This window comes from Mesocricetus auratus, unplaced genomic scaffold (genome assembly GCF_017639785.1).
Source record: "Mesocricetus auratus isolate SY011 unplaced genomic scaffold, BCM_Maur_2.0 Super-Scaffold_100691, whole genome shotgun sequence".
NCBI lineage: Eukaryota > Metazoa > Chordata > Mammalia > Rodentia > Cricetidae > Mesocricetus > Mesocricetus auratus.
In genome coordinates, this window is record NW_024429267.1 from 49,495,256 (window position 1) to 49,512,585 (window position 17,330).

The window sequence follows — 17,330 nt, forward strand, 5'->3', positions numbered from 1 at the left end:
AGCCTTGAGAAACACTCCTTCTGGCCAGAACTCCCCTGAGTGTGACAGAAGACAAAGTGCTACAGTCTGGAGATAACCTAAGGAAACTCATGTGAGTCCACTGCACTAGGACTGGCTTAAGGAAAAGCATAGCTCACGAGGGCTAAACTGTGGCCCCTGGGTCACCAGTGAGCCTGAAAGACAGAGCAGCGTTTGCCTTTAGCGTTTGCATCATTCTCTGGGATTGGGATATAAAGCCAAACATTGCATGTATGAACATCCTTAAGATGCTATTTGAAAGTTCTTACTTTCTATTTGTTTTCCCACTTTATTGGGCCAAGGGTTTGGAACATGCAAACCCTCTTCCCTCCTTGATTCTGATCTGTAACCTTCCTCTTAACGGGCTATTATGCATTAGTAGTAGAATAAATAAATGCAAAAGGAACATAAAATCAGTGTGCTCAATGCCACAGACTTTTTAATAGCAGATTTTAATATGTTTGTAATATGAGGCTTCAAATTTATACATGTATATAAATATATTTTACATTGTAGTTTATATGCAATCTACACATTTCCACATGTGGATATATGCATGTGGATATATCAACATAGAAATATATGTGTTTATCGGTTTATGTATATGTATTGTTTCTTCTCTTCTCCCTTCAAAAGGAGTTTCTTGACTTTAAAATTAAACTAACCTCCTCATCTTGGGTGGATGCTTATATAAGTAGTGTTAGCTACTGCCTATGATGAAATAGACAAATGAAAAAATTTGAAGCAATGTGTTGTCTGTGTATCTTGTAAAGCATATTGGAGAAAAAAATCTATTTACCCTTAATGAATATTTCTACAGTTCTGCATTTCTTCAGCTTAGCTAAGTGGGAAAAATAAATAAGATTATTTGAGTTGTTCCTTTGCTTCAGGTCATGAAATAAGATTTAACATCTCATTAGCAAAAATTAAGCACTATCTCTGAATTTCCCTGTTAGAATACTTTAATAACACTGCTTTTCACAAACACTTGATAAACAGGCTCGCTATACCTATTGCACTTAACTTTTATTTCGGGGTCACACTGTGACTTCTGTTAGCCTCGCCACTTCCTTTGTTTGAGAAACTGACTCCGGAGGGTTGAAAGGGAGCGAGAAAAACATCACCTTGATCCTGAACATCTGCAGAGTAACCGTCACCCTGTGCCAAACACAGGCAGAAAGCTCACGCCCTGCCCAAGCACATGTGCATCCCAGGTGGTGGGGAGTCTCCTTGGTAGAAAACACTCAGAGGGCAGTGCTATCTGATGCGGGATCGTGCTGGCCAACTCTCAGTCAAGTGTCCTGGAGGATAATGTTGGGAGAATGAGTTCATTGAAAACGGGCAACTTCATTCCCAGTGTCAATAAAGTGCACCCACACATGATGGCAGCCGGATAAAAATAGGTTCCTCTACCTGCCTGTCGTAGTTCTTCTGCAGGGGACAGAAAGGAGGGAGGCATTGCTTAGCATGTAAATCTGCAGCCTCAGGCAAGATGCCTTCACTAGAAAGAACCAAAATCTGGTACCTTGAGGCATGAACTTGAAAGTCTTAAATGTGAGAACCCTTCAGGGAGAAAAATTGAAAAGGTCATTTCTCTTTGAGTTTTATTCTTTATACGCATCTACAAAACCATTTATTTTCTAATTTTGCTCATTCCCCTCCCCAGAAAAGTAAATTTTTTTCTATAATTCCTTATTATGTGGGCATTTATTTATTCCTAAGTTGGGTCTCTAAACCAGCAGTCTGAGTCACATTAGTCTGTAGGGTAACTTCAAATTTTGACTTGGAGCCCAGGAGTCATTTTTTTCCTGTCCTTTGTTATTGTTGTTGTTGTTATTATTGCAATTATATAATTTATTGCTAACCCTTTTCAGAGACAAGACTCTGTCCACTCCTTAAGTTCATTTCATTTTTCAGTTGACTGATCACTGCATAGCATTCTCAAACTATAATTTTATAGCGTTTGAAACAATAACGTATTGCATCCTTCTCTGAGTTCTCACATCTAGTTTTTTCCTCCTCTTTTGCATGGTGCTGGGGATGGAATCCAAGGTGACCTTGAACAGGTTCAGCAAGTGGAGCAACACACTGAACTGTTTTTACTGACAGTCAGTAAAAACAGAGAGAAGCTTGGGTTCCTAATTATGTGGGAAATAATTTATATGCAAGACTCTGTAAAGGAGCCCCAAGCTCCCCGTGTCCATCTTGGGCAGGTGAGAAAGAGGAGGGCGCTGAGACTCAAATCCGGATGGGTAGATTACCTGTTCACAACCAGGGGCCAATGGCACAGGGCAGTATACACACCCAGGACGGCAGCCACACCCGGCAAAGGAAACCCACTTGTACCAGTTTTCCTTGCTTTCTTTCTGCATCAGAATTCCATTACGTAACCTTCCGTGTCCCTGGGATTTTCATGGACACCCTTCGACGTTATACCACTTTGTGTGTGAGTGTGTGTGTGTGTGTGTGTGTGTGTGTGTAATGACAATTGCATAATGCAGTACAGTTCCTAACCCAAAGAAAGATCATTATTAAAGGAATGAAACAACCTTTTGTCTTATTTCCCTAGGGGGAAAATAAAAGATACCACATCAGAGATACTAACGCTGTGTGATCACAACCAGAAGGCAGGGCATCTAGGACACCACACACACACACACACACCACACACCGAAATGTTGAACACAAAACTACAGAGGCAATGATTTATGCCAAGTGATGACTCTTAAAAAGATCTGATCACAAATGACTAAAAGGCAAATTCAGAATCAATAGAAAAAACACTGAATTTTACTTATCTTTGTCCATGTGGCCCTTGCAAGCAATTCAAACAGCCTACAGACATTTTTCTTTGTTTTTTTTGGTTCTCCACGTTGACAAGACTGTTTTTTTGACCTGCAGGAACTAGGTAATTCGAAGTACAAAAGGCAAGCCATTCCCACAGAGCAGAACAAATGGTACTAATGAGCTAGTCAATGCAGAAGTAAGCACAGTTGCTACCACAAATGGTCACAGGTAGCTCCCCTAAGCAGCCCAGAAAGACACCATATTCTTCCTTTTTCTTCTTTTCTATTTAAAATCTTCACAAGTATTCATCCATGAACTACTTGGGCTCTCTGTTGATTCCATATTCTAGGTGTAAGTTCATGTAGACACAGTAAAACACATCATGAGACCCAGATCTGCAGGTTGGAGGTCTATCTCTCCATGCAACACACACACTGGCCAAGCAAGTGAACCAGCTGGTCCTTGCCTAGATCAGAAGAACTCATCAATCAGCAAGGTAACACACAATGGTTTCTCATCTTAAAGCATCGGTGTGTCTATTTGCACAGTGAGGTCAACACAATAAGGTCATGCTTTCTGGTGATTTTAGGAAAATATAAATTTGGAGCTCTCTTATCTGGCTAAATCCAATGAATGAATCTGGTTTTACAAACAGCATGTGCTAGATAGATTAATGGATTTTCTCTGCCGTGGTACGAGTCACAAATCTATGAACCATGTTTTATTTAAGATCATTTTCAGTTCTTAGATAGTAATCCAAGTCATACCTGGAAGAATTCAACTCAGCGTTATCCTAAGGTGTGTCTGGGAGGAAGCCTGGTTAACTTCCTTTGTGAATTAGCAAAAAGACAGTCTCACCTCAGATGAGTCAGGCTAGCAGGTAATGAAATGCTGGGTGGAATTCTGTGTGGGTCCGGAATTCTGAATCATCCTTACCCGGTCTCTTTTTCAAGGTGTCTCTGCTGAGCTGGCTTAGAAAAGATCAGGCCTTGCCATCCACTCAAGGGGCTTCTGCTAGAAAGATGGATTTCCCCTCAGGTGGCCGCAGATGACAGACTCCCGAACCCCTAACATGTGAGCGTGGCTGTGCTAAAAATGGACTCCAGCTAGGCATAACCAAAGCACCCAAGCAAAGCACGAAAATATGAGGACAAGGAAAAAACACATCATTGAGATAAACACTACGTAGTTAATTCTCACAGCAATCCCACTTTAGAAATGAAGTAACTGAGGCAGAATGCTCAAGAAATGAACTAGTAATGTGCAGAGTTGGACCTGAGCCCAGCTCTTGGGACCTCACCTCCCGATTTTCTTTGCTGGCTTGTCTTGATAAGAACACTGCCTAAACTATTACTTCTATTTCCCAGCACTGTGCTTGATTTTAAGCCTGAAGGGGAATACTATAATAAAAATTCATGAACAATACAATATAAAACCAGACCCACAGTTATTACAACAATAAGTGTCATTGAGACACAGAAATTATAAACTAATAGAGATCTTAGAAATCTTGGATTGCTTTATAGGTACCCCCTCAAAATTAGGTGTGTGGTGTTTGCTTGTTTGGTGTTTTTCCCCTCGGTGTAATATTCTGGGTTAAGGTACTTGGACATGAACCAAGCTGGAGCAGTGAATCCAGATGCCATTTCCTGTTTTGTTTTGGTCACTACTTTTACTTGATCCTATGAACCTCACATCAATAAGCCATCACCCTAAAGTCCTACACAGAGAAAGATTTCACAAAGCAGACTTTTGCTAGTATTCAGGTATCTGCACTGGTCTGCCCTTGGGGTTCTCGTGGGATATGTCCTCAGTTGCACCACCCACGCACATTCATTGCATTCCCTTTTAAAAGGGCTCTTCTCACCTCCCATCTCTCTGTCTTGCTCTCTCTGTTTCTTTCCCTCTCTCTGCCTGTCTCTCTTCCCCGCCCCCTCCTCTCTTTTCTCTTCTGCTGCTCCTGCCTCCAGAGGCTGCTCTCCTTCCTCCCCTCCCCCTTTTCCCATTCCCTTTCTCCTAATAAAAAACCCCTGCCAATCTAGTTGAATTAGGGCGCTCCAGGCTCAGGGTGAGAGAGAGAGATCCTGTCTCAGAACATAAGACATTCCAGTGCCAGTCTCTGCCCCACCACATACCAGCATGCACACGTGCACACACACGAACACATACACACAAACTAGCACGAAAGAATTTTGAATATACACATTATAGTACAAAATACAATGAAATTATCTGTTGCAAATGCTGTGCTTGGCAGGTAACCTGAAGGCTAGATCATTCTTCCTCTGGGATTCCCTACAGAACTGTATCTAATTCTACCTCCTTTTAACCGCAGACAGCAAGCTGCTATCTATTGAGAGCAGTTAGATGATTTTTTTAATGGACCCACTTTTCAATGTCTTTTCTCTAACACATGGCTATAAAACCTCATAGCAAATTTAAAGAATGAGCTATCTTTAGAACAGCCTACAGTTTAATTTGAAATAGTCTCATATACACATATACACACATCTATGTATACATATATACATACATAGATGTATTTTATATAATCATGCATTGTATGTAAATATATGATTATTTGTATCTATCATCTAGGTATCTATATATCTATGCAACCACCTATCTCATGTGTATATCTCTGTCATCTATGTATTTATCTAGCTCAAGATCACCCTTATAGCTGAGAGTAAAGCAATCATCAGTGGTCCTGGGAGGGTTACTGGCATTTAAGTCTGGTTAACTCTATCATTCTCCCAAGAGACAGGAGGAGATCAGCTCCCTGTGGTTTCAGAAAAGTGGTCTTGCCTATGGAAGCCCTGGTGGACTAGGTGGACTAGAGCTCTCTACACTCTACTTCTGGGCTTGCCTTCTGCTGCAGGCTGCCCACTTGCCCAGTTCTTGGGATTGACCCTTCCCCCACAAACGGGACATAATCCCTTCATAAGCACACATCCGGGAAAGAACAGATGTCTCCAGCACCATGAGCCAAGAGTTCCTAACTGTGTGCTTGCTTTTGCCTTATCACCTCTGAAACTTGCTGAGTATTAACTGTAACTTTCTCTCATGCAGGTAGGCATTGGCTTTAAGCGGGCTGACACTGGAGGGGCCTTACAACTGCCACAGAATTTCTGCTTGCTTACTGAAATAGGAAAAGAAACTCACGTGAAACAGCAAAAGAAAAATCTCTTAAGCGACTACGTATTATATTTAAGGACACCTCCTTGTTTTGTTTTGTTTTTGTTTTTTTTCAGAAAGACAGCCCTCAGATCTGCTACAGCTGAAATTCATGAAGGAAATACTATTGAAACTTCACTTGGGACTGATTAGAAACCCCCAAATATGAACTGCAATCAATAACAACAAAAATCAAATTCATTTAATTCAGTAACTATAGTTAAATAACTACCATATATAATTACTATACTAGCCTAAAACTGCTTAGGACTATGAAAAAATATTTGAGGGAGTTGACTTTTTGGGGTAAGTGTATTTTGTTGATTTTAACACACACTCTCTGTATTTATATGCATCTATGTAGCCATGTATTTCTTTTATTTGTTCCCAGCAAATCTTGTAATAGGAAAGGGTTGTAAGCACACCCTCAGGCTTCTGAGAATTTTCATTGGATAACTGATTATGTTATTTCCCCCAGAAAAATGTGAGATATCCAAATTTCAATAGAGAATACAACGCAATTACCCAATACATTTGCTGCTATGTGCGGTCCACATTCTCCTATACTGAGTGCCTTTTGTGGTTTCTCTGCTTCCTGTTAGGGGAACTAAGTGGGAACCCCCATCATGACAGCAGTGTCCTTCCCACTCTGGCCGTATTCACAGGCACAGTGCTGACTCACTGAGCAAAATTATCCACACAGTCTCTTCAGGATCAGAGGCCATCTCAGCTCCCAAGTGTGGGAGATAGGAAGTTGCAGTCGGGGAGAAGGACAGGAGCTGCTTGGGAACCTCCAAACTATTCTCTTTGTCCTAGATTAGAACACTGTTTTAATCTCCTATGTCACATGAACTCTGTTGACAAACTCTACCTAGGATTGACTGCAAAGTCATGCCTTCGTGGGGCCATCCCAAAAACCGTCTGCTCAAAGGTTAAAAGTTGGGCTTTCCCTTTTAGTTGTTAGAAATTGTATGAGTAAAATGCCCTGAACAAATAATAGGTTTGGGGAACTCTTAGGCTGACATCTCTTCCCTTAGGAACTGATGGAAGGTGGGACCTTGTGAAAAACTGTGCTCTTTCCTCAATCAGTACCCCTGGGATTTAGTTAGTAACTTGGCCACCAATAAGTCCTAGACAGAAAGTACTAAGCTGCTCATTAATTTTAACCATTGAAATTGATTATCATATTTGGTAGTTGGGCATGGCAGCATGCTTGCATTTCCAACATCTTGGAGTCACGAGGATCATGAGTTCTAGGCTAGCTTGTGATACCAGAGCCTGTCTGAAAAACCAAAAATATAAGAAGGAAGGAAGGAAGGAAGGAAGGAAGGAAGGAAGGGAGGGAGGGAGGGGGGGAGGGAGGGAGGGAGGGAGGGAGGGAGGGAGGAAGGGCTATTAATGGAAAGGTTCTGAACCTTAACTTTCTTTTAAAATACTTTTAAAAAAGGAAGTTGTGTTAGATCAAGAACATTGATTGTTCTACTAGAGGAACAAGGTACTATTCCCAGCACCCATGTGGGAGCTCATAATTCCAGGGGATGTGAAACCTTCTTCTGCTGGCTCCAGAAAGACACTTACAGGCAAAGCATAGACATAAAAAATAAAATAAATAAGAGACTTGTGTTTCATTTATGTAAAGAAATGAATCTCTGCCTAGATTTTCTGTGTAGTGTTTTTACGTGGAAGGACAAGGGTTTTGTTTTAGTGGGAATATGCTCTGTGTCAGGGGTTGTTAATCCTGGCAGGCAAGCCAAGCCTCATTCCACTTTCTGAATGGGGGGTGAACAAACGAACGGAAGTAGTTAGTAGTCGACTAAATTGCTAGTTATTTAACTAGTAGATTGTTAAGATCAGAGAGCTAGTGCACGAGTTAACTACTAAGCTAGGGCCCCCAGTTTATTCCTTACTCTTAGGCCAAATACCAATTCAGGTGATCAGCTCTGTATCAGGAGGTGAGTGGAGAATTGAAATTTGGAGGTGGAGAAGGCAGGCTTTATCTCACTGAACCTTTGATTATAATGCAAATTATTTTAAAAGAATTCGAGAGAGGCCACAGTCACTTCCTGGGGAGGAAGGTCCTTCATGTAGCTCAGCTATTTCTGCTCTTGTCAAATGAGATCCTAGCCTACCTGGGAGCACACCCTCTCCACTAGTTCTGACCTGAGTTTTAGTACCAAACTCCACTAAAGCCAAAATATATTTGCTTCTAACTTCCACACAGATATGAAAATCAACTGTAGCCGGGCGTTGGTGGCAGAGGCAGGTGAATCTCTGTGAGTTAGAGGCCAGCCTGGTCTACAGAGCGAGTTCCAGGGCAGGCTTCAAAACAATACAGAGAAACCCTGTCTCAAAAAAGCAAAAACAAAACAAAAAAAATCAATTGTAGAAGGATAATTATGTCAAAGCACTAGAAGGTGTGTAGTTTTTAGAAATATTTACATTAATTTTTTTTAGTATGTTGTACATGGGTGTTCACATGCCATCGTTTGTGAGTGGCCTTGGGAAGCCGACTTGCAGGAATCAGTTCTCTCCTTCCAAGTGTAGGTCCCCGGGACGGAACTCAAGTTGTCAGTCTTGGAGGCAGTGACCTATACTAGCTGAGTCATCTCACTTAGCTGAAAATTTTTGTGACACATGAACTGGCACATCGTGTCTGTTCTGACTGCCTGATGCTGAAAAGAATTCCTAAACAGAAATTATTTATAGTTCTAGGAGAAAGCAACAATTGTGAGACTAAACATGCCTTCCTTACAAAACACACGACATTCTGGGCCGAGTTGGTTTCTACAGCAGACTCCTGCAGCTTGATAAACACTGAATTCCTGGATGCTTCCAGAACATTCTTAATGAATATGTGAAAACCTCAAGGTTGAAAAGGGTTTCAGTCTTTACAAAAGAAATATGTTAATGGAAAAATTAAAGGGGTCCAGGAATGGATAAAATAAAATAAAAATTAGAACAACTCTTTGCAGTGGGGTTTCTGACCTCCTAAAAATCTTCAGACACCAGCACCGCTAAATAAATAAAACATAAATGTGAAGCTGTGAAGCTGTGTAGTGTGAGTGTTAGCTCAAACATTCCCCCTGCCCCACTCCTTCAGAACTCCCAACTTCTTTTGGAGAATTCAACACCAGTTTTGACTTTGTACCATATTGGCTTAAGGAGTCATGATTTGACAATAAATCATGTAGACTCATGTCCTAGGAATAAGCAAATCAAAGTGTAGAGTGTAGCATTTCCAGCTACCAAGTTGTTTGACATTCATCAGGAATTAGTTTCAGAGAAGCAGTGCCTAGCTAAGGCAAGTGCCGCACAAATGTTGTTAATTCTGCAGTAAACAGGGAACCGGCTTGCTTTCCCCTCTGCTCATGACCTCATCAGGCCATTACCACAGCTCTCAGCTGCCCTGGAGCCCCCACTGAAGTTGCACATAGAGACAAGCAAAACATGTGCGGAAGACACATTCATCGTGTTTTCCTACAAATAAATGCTAGAACACCCTGTGAGAATTCTGTCTGTGTTTTTAGAAATGTGAGCATCATTGACAGTTTTAATTTTCCCACTGAGCTTATAATAGGTGATTTCAAAATTAAAGAATCAGGACTAACCTCTGAATGTCAAGAGTTAACCTGCCCCTCCTTTAAATTCTGTGGTCCATGTCCAGATTTTTCTAAATTGCTGTAACATTGAGGAAATCTTCTGAAAACGACTTGAGATTCTGAGCCTGTGGGTGGTCTCTGTACTTGTCAAAAGATAATTTATTTAAAGTGGGAAACAAAAAAGGTTTAGAAATTGATGTTCTATGTTGTACTTTAGAAACATTGAAATATATTTATCTCACATGTGTTGATTCCTTTTACATATTTTTATATTACTGTTAAATTTATTTATTTTGTGTGTATGAGTGTTTTGCCTGTATGTATGTGTGTGTACCACATGCATTCCTATGGATAGTTGTGAGCAACCATGTGGCAAACCAGGAACTGATCTCAGATCCTCTGTGAGAACAGCCAGTGCTCTTAACCACTGAGCCATCTCTCCAGCCCCTTCCGTATGGTGACTCTTCATCTAAAACAGAATGCCAGGTTGAAGGAACTTATTTTCCTCTTCACTAAAGACCTTGTATGCTGCGATGTTCTGAAGTAAGGGTTGTTATCTAGGCAATACGAAGGGAATCTGCTAAGTACCAGAAACCCACCTTCCTGGCTTGTTTTCAGGTTATGGTTTCTGCTTCTATCTACTGTAGTAGTGTATAATAATTGAGCACCCAGTGACCTGGAAATAAAGGAACAAAGATTACCAAGAACTCCAACACTAAATTGGATGATGAAGGCAACAATAAAAAAAAAATCATTCTAGACTCATTTAATTTGTCTCCCGAAAACAGCTATAAAGAGATGATTTGATATTTCAATAGATTATTGTTTCTCCATCAAAATATAGCCCACAACATGTCAATAAACCTTTACAAAATTTGCCAAAATATTTGAAATTTAAAATGATGTCACTGATGTCTTGAAAGTCTTGAGTCCTCTCTTTAAAGTAGAAATAAATGTTGCATGTTGCTATCTTTAAAGTAATGTCACCTGCGGGACTGTTGACTTTAATATTAGCACAACTGCAATGATTTGTATATTGTCTTTAATTATTTTTAAGAACTGCATATATCATCTTGAAGTCTTATGAAAACTGAGAGCATACTGGAAGGCCTGTTTATAAAAGAGGAAATTTGTGTCTCACCTTTCCTGGAGAAAAAGCTAATGATTATCTGTTGTTAAATAAAAGGAGTGGAGGTAATGTTTTTAAATGTGATGTGAATTTATGGCTGGGGAACAATTATGAATAAATGCTTTGAATAAGACACTCCTAGATTAAGTGATCAGTATTTCAATAAGTTGCAGTGGCCATTTGATCCTTATTTTGATTATGCAGAACATAAACACCTTGTAAGTTTGTCTTATTGTCATATGCATTAAGCTATGGGTTATAAACACTTCTTGAAAAACGCATAGATGGAATTTGAGGCATTAATCTATTGTGACCACAGACGGTGGTTAACATTCTACTCTCTCTACCTGGCAGTGCTAGGACCTTTGCTGGCAGCTAGAAAAGAAGAAGAAGGGGAAGGAGGAGGAAAAGGAGGAGGAGGAAGAGGAGGAGGAGGAGGAGTAGAATCATTGCATAAACCTAAGGATTCAGTATGAATACAGGAAGCCAATACCATATAGTCAAGACAATACCCTTTTTTTCATTGCCTCTTCAACTGTTTTGCGTAATTATTTTAATTCTTTTTCATTTTTTATAACGCAAATATGCCACAGTAAAGACACACCCAAGATGCAATACATGCTTTTATGTACTAAGAAAACATCTCCAGACAGAAGAAGATTGAAGACAGTAGCATAACAATTTCGTCAACATTAAAAACTATTGCCTGAGCTTGATACTTGAGGAATTTATTCTTTATCAAACTTATTAACTACATGGTGACTTATGTCACATCTCAGTTTATACAGGATCTTTATAGATATGTCTGTCTGTGGTGTAAATATACATAATGAACACTTCCATATCTATGGCCAGCAATAATTTAACATGATCCAAATTAATTTAAGGCTGAAGTATTGAAAAAAATCTATTTTTAAGAACTTACCATGCAAACATCTTAAAAGAAACTCAGGACTTAGAAACAAAGATACAAATAAGTTCAGTCACATGTAGTGTTGCCTCTCTCTGTTTCGTTCTTTCTTTCTTTCTTTTTGCATTCCACAAGCCTTTAGCATTTGCCTATAATAGTATTTAAAATGTAGTTTTTCAAATTTAATGTGAAGTATAGGAGTGAACAACACAAAAAGTAAAACCCACAGAAACATGGAACCTCTGGATTAAGAAATTCTTAAAAATATGAAGAAGATCCTTTGTCTTAAGGAAAGAAGCCAAAGCTTTACCAAATAAAGTATCACTGACTTAAGGTATGCTGACAACTTCCCAGGGGACCTGATGCATGACTATGGAAGCCAGGTCCTTCTGTTATCAGGAGAGTCAGATTTCTAAATGCCCAACCCAGTTCAAACAATGTCAGTACTTACCCTGGAGAAATGGCTTCCCATGTCAACTACACTTGAAGGTCTCCCATTCTTGCCTAATCTTGTCTCAGACCAGATTCAAATTGGATTGACTGATGAACAAATGGTTAATTTGCAGTGTTCAGCCCTGTGGACTTCAGACTGTCTCCTCCTCGTCCTAAAGGAATTCTCCATCGCTACCATCTACGCGGTGTCTTCAGAAGCTGACTCATCCTAAGCACTGCTCATATAGTTTATCATTATCTTGTCCAAAGACAAAATGCACTTTGAATTCAGATGTAAACGCCCGCCCTCGGACTTGAGAGGCTTGAGAAACGCAGCAGTACCCTGGTGCAAAATGCAGAGCCCCGAGGGAAATATTAACAGCCAATGTGGGTGGTTTCCTCCTCTAGAAATACCAGTTGGAAGACAAATGAACCAAAACAAACAACATTTTCAATATCTTCATGCAAATTATTCTTCTTAGATGTTTATTTTATTTCTGACTTAGTCACAGTCATATTGACTTTTCAACTTCTCATAGAGCCCACATTTTCTTATGCTTATTAATTTTGAAACTACTTAAGTGTCTTTTCTAATGAGTTTCACTTTGAGGGAAAAACAAGTGGCCTGATGATTCCATGCTGTTAATACTAAAATGAGCAAGACACCTTTCTGAATGAGCATTCCCACTTTGTGCTTAAGACAGGTGTACTATAGAGGCGGCAGCAACACAGACAGACAGATGGCTTCTTGTATCTTGCATGCTATCATGTGCCCCCAAGGGTAACATCCTAATGGCTTTCTGTCTCTGAGACTCAGATTCTAAAGTATGTAGTCTTTAGAAAAACAAGCATGGGATGTTTACCTCAAACTAAAAAGGAAGAAACAACCCAAATATTCCATCAAACCCATATAAAACTCCCTGCTTCCCTTAGTTGCCACAATTCTGGAGCAAAGTTTCAAGCCCATGACAAAAAAAAAAATTAAACAATCCCCATGGCAGGAATTCAGATTACCATCACATTTGATGATAGTTCTTTGAATCTCAGAATATTTCATAAGGTCCAACCCATCTGCCACAGCAGAACAATGATTCAGGAACTTGAAATTATTTCTGCATTCATTACCCAACATTCTCACAGTCTGTATTAAAAATAGTAGACACACAGGAAGTCCCCAGTTAGCATCTCCTTCAAGTTTTAAGGAACTCAAATTATTGAGTCTTCTTTCTAAGAACCAGTGAAGAAGTCAAAGGAACACCTAGTCAACCAGTCACAGAGAATTCACTCCCCCAGACCAATGAATTCCCATTCATAAGATATGGGACGGATTCTAATGCCCGCCTCTGTAGCCTGTCTTTACCTTTCCATTCCCCTCTGCTCTGCAGTCTTCACAGTCTTTTCTCCTGCTTCTTTCATTGCAGAGTGAGGTGCCCGCTCCTTCATTAAACAGCATTAAAAACAAACTGTAAAGAACGCCCCCATGCAGCATGCTCTAATGGGGCGATTGCTACAGTTCTCAAGGTAACCACACTCAACTGGAATCTACTACAAGCAGTCACTGGGAGACTGGCAATTTGTGAATCTAATAACACACACACACACACGCACACACACACACATTCACTCTGACTTGTCTGGGTCTGAACTGAATATCACCAAAGAGAAATCACTATGTAGTGAAATTAAGTCACCGAGAAACCTAAAGGCATTTCCCAGAGCAGTATAAGTTTCTTTAAATATGCCTCACCCAAAGAAAGCCCTGTTAAATAAGCATTCACCATGAGTAATAGTTACTTTATCATTCCAGTGACATAAATCATACCCAGAGAGGAACTAAGGCATTGTATGGTCCAAGACAATGTCTTTAAAATTACATTGAAACCAAACGGTAAGAATATAGACAAACAGACAGCAGAGATTATCTTTTCCAATCTTTTGTAATGAAAGCAAAGTGTATCTATCACCTTAAAAAGCATTTAGACTTATTCTCTAGAAACATAAAAAGATAACCTGACAGTCAAAGCAATTAAAAAGTAAAAGGAGAAGAGGACAAAGGAAATTGAGAACCAAGCATAAGCAGTTACATACCTTGAAGAGCTACATAACCCTGAAAAGACAGGGTCTCACAGGCAGCCCCGCATCAAGATCACTCCACTGTTTGAACGACTCATGACCAGAATGTGTGCCTTCCAAACGACTGGGTTTTTTTTCTCCTCATGAAAATAAGATTAACTAAAATGCTATTCAGACACCCCAGCCCCAAGGTACCATAACCCTGAAGAGGGAAGGAGAGGATATACTCTGTACTCCTAGTGCTGAAGTGAATATCAAAGGCTTTCTGTCTCTTTCTCTGGTTACTTAAAGTGGTAACAGCAGATTTGATCTCCAAGGCAGATGAGGAAGGGGTGGGCACAGTTTAGATTTATTCTGCATTGGAGCAAAAATAAAAAAAAAAGATACCGATCCATTTCAGTTCTGGAGAGACTGTCATTCTTGCATGCAGAAGCTGGGGACACTGAGAAGTCAGACAGTAAAATGATTGTCTCTATCTGTAACACATTCTCAGGGAGATCATTTCTCGTAGCCTTGCCCTGCATCTCCCTGCTCACTATCCCCTAACTTTCCTCTTTGCTCTTCCTTTAAACTTACACTCTGGCCTTATTCTGTATCTGTAGAAGGTGATCAAGCTTTGAACTTCACACATCTGAGACACCAACAGCAAGTCATAATTTCTCTTCCGAAGAAACTTTTTAAAATGCTCCCCTAACTCAGATTCAATCTTACTCCCACATTTATCACCTGAGACGTCTACCCTTAAATTATGCGATGACGCTGATTTCAAGATTTTAAAAATAAAACAAAAATACTATTACCCCTTCCTCCCCTTTCCAACCTCTTGGGACCCAGGAGCTCTGTGATGACAGAAGAAAGTGACAACTTTCCATTTTCTCCACAGCTCTCTTCCAACTGAATTAGGAGAATCTCCAAACTTGGCACCACAAACCCCACACAAAATTACTGGAAACTCTGTTACAAAAAGCATCGCCCCTTTCAATTCCCTCCCCAGCTTTCAATTTCTGCCTGATTTTGGGGAAGGGAAGTCCACCCGTGCCTTGGGCGAGACATAGAAACAGCAGATAAACAACAGAGAGGCACAAACAGTTCCAAGGGAAAGCACAGATAGACGGTAGAAAGAAGGGGAGGGGGCAGAGACAGAAAGCCCCGACAGTGAGACACAAAAGGAGCGCTATCTCCAAGTCGGAAGAGTTGGCGTTTTTACCTGAAGGAACAGAGTGGAGTTACCCAGCGTCCCGGTGCCTTGACTGACTGGATTTCGTTTGGGGCTTTGTGAATAATGATTGTTTCTCAGTGAATGCTTTGGTTGGGTCGGTTTGGTTTGTAGCTTGCCTCTGTTGTTTGGTCGATTTGTTTAACTGCTAGCTAAAGGAGCCCTCGGCGTGGAGGCAGGGGTCATAGCGCAGCTCAGACACAACCCTGGTGGGGGCCGCGTGGCTGCGGCTGGCGGACTGTGGTCGCCGCTCCGGACTCTTGGAGGTCGTCGCTGCTAGAGAGCCTGCACGCCGCTCCAGGCTGCTGTCTGTTTGCCTGTCTGTCAGTCTGTCCGCACCAGGAAGGGTGTGTGTGTGTGGGGGGGGGGGGATCGGTGTCCTGGCTTGGCTCCGCTCCTCTCTCGGGAGTAGCCACTGTCTCCTGTTGCCAGTCCTTGCGCTGATCTGTCTGTCCCTCCAAGTCCTGGGGTCCCACCAGCAATTCCGAGACCAGGTTTCTATCCTCGGAGCCCGCAGAGTCTCTGCTACTTTGCGCTCTGGGCGGAGGTGACTGCAGGGAGCAAGTGTGCGGGGCTGTCCTGTCCTGTCCCTCCCTCTCCTTCTCTCTTCTCTGCCCACTGAGTTCTCTCTCTCTCTCTCTCTCTCTCTCTCTCTCTCTCTCTCTCTCTCTCTCTCTCTCTCTCTCTCTCTCTCTCTCTCTCTCTCTCTCTCTCTCTCTCTCTCCCTCTCTCCCTCTCTCCCTCTCTCCCTCTCTCCCTCTCTCCCTCTCTCCCTCTCTCCCTCTCTCCCTCTCTCCCTCTCTCCCTCTCTTCTCTCCTCTCCTGTCTGTCTCTTCTCTCTACCTTGCTGGCCCGCTCGCTCGATCTCTCCCAGGCTGTGTGAGTGCGTCCACCTGCCTGTCGCTCTCGCAGTCCCCCAAGTCAGCCTCGCTGGGCCCCCCTGACCGCCTCGCCTGGCAGTGCTCTCCCACGCGGCTGGCACTGCTCCCAGGCGGCGCCCATCTCCTCCCCGCCTGCCGAGGACGTGTCCGACCCGGCAACGAGAGCACTGCACGTGGCCCCTCAATGGCCCCAGCCCTAGACCTGTGTCTCAGACCCCTCCGCGAAGGGAGGTGGCCCTGCGGGGCCGCCTGGCAATGCTTGGCCGCTGTGCCACCACGCGAGGCTGAGGTTTGAGCGCAACCGGCACCTGCTCCATGCACGGGGCGCTGCCATCCCCACTGCTCTGGCCACCCCTGGGCTGGAGACAAAGCGCATGAGCCACGCCACGCGCGCGGCAGCGCGAGCATCATTAATCAGAGAGAAAACTGGCGCGCTGCCCCGGCCCCGTCACCCCGCCTCTCCTTCCCAACCATCGGGCGCGCCCCAGCGCCCAGCCCTTGCCTACCTTGCCAGGGTACCACCTCCAGTCCTAGGGATGCTTGGCTAGAGCTTCTGGTGCTCCGGTACCCCGTGCTCACTCTCCCGGGCCAAGTGCAGACAACAGTCCTGGGCAACCACACCTCACCCCACCCACGAAATAAATCCCAGCCTTGAGCTCCCAGAGATGCCCAGGCTTTGGAGCTAAGAAAGACCACAAGTCCAGCTGCTCAGCGAGGCTGGTCTTCTGGTTGCAAGACCGCCCAGATCACTGCCGCCCGCCTGCTGAGCGAGCTCCGCTGATGTGCTAACAGGAAACCCAGCACTGCAGAGCCCTGAGGGGTAGGGCTGGGGCAGGGAGCAGAGTTGACACCTGAAGAAATAAAACCGCTGGTTTACCCAATTGTTTGGAGACATGTACTATTTTTATTATCCGCAATTCATTTTTTTTTTCATTGTCTAAGAGCACGCTACCAAAAGCAGGAAAAAGTACAGTGAAGACAGGGAATACATTTCCGGAATGCCGCCCACCCCTGAGCAACTATACATCCTACTTTTCCAACAGTATAGGTCACCAGCCAAGATAGACCATTCTAGATTTCTACCCCAGCCGAGAGCAAGGCATTGGAT

The 17,330-nt window shown here is 42.4% G+C and overlaps 1 protein-coding gene across 16 annotated transcripts in view; it reads right to left on the bottom strand.

Moving 5' to 3' along the window:
- Positions 1-16,995, bottom strand: part of Arpp21 (cAMP regulated phosphoprotein 21) — a 162,810-nt gene extending 145,815 nt beyond the window's left edge. For 4 of the 16 annotated variants that reach the window (XM_005075002.4, XM_013117038.3, XM_005074999.4 and 1 more), the window contains exon 1: positions 15,333-15,980. The gene's annotated coding sequence lies outside the window, so the exon portion shown is untranslated. Of the gene's footprint in view, positions 1-12,071; positions 12,499-13,412; positions 13,782-14,140; positions 15,277-15,332; positions 15,982-16,728 lie in introns of those variants that run through there. The other 12 variants (XR_005874804.1, XR_005874803.1, XM_013117036.3 and 9 more) reach the window with 10 other exon arrangements.
- Positions 16,996-17,330: the final 335 nt, after the last annotated feature.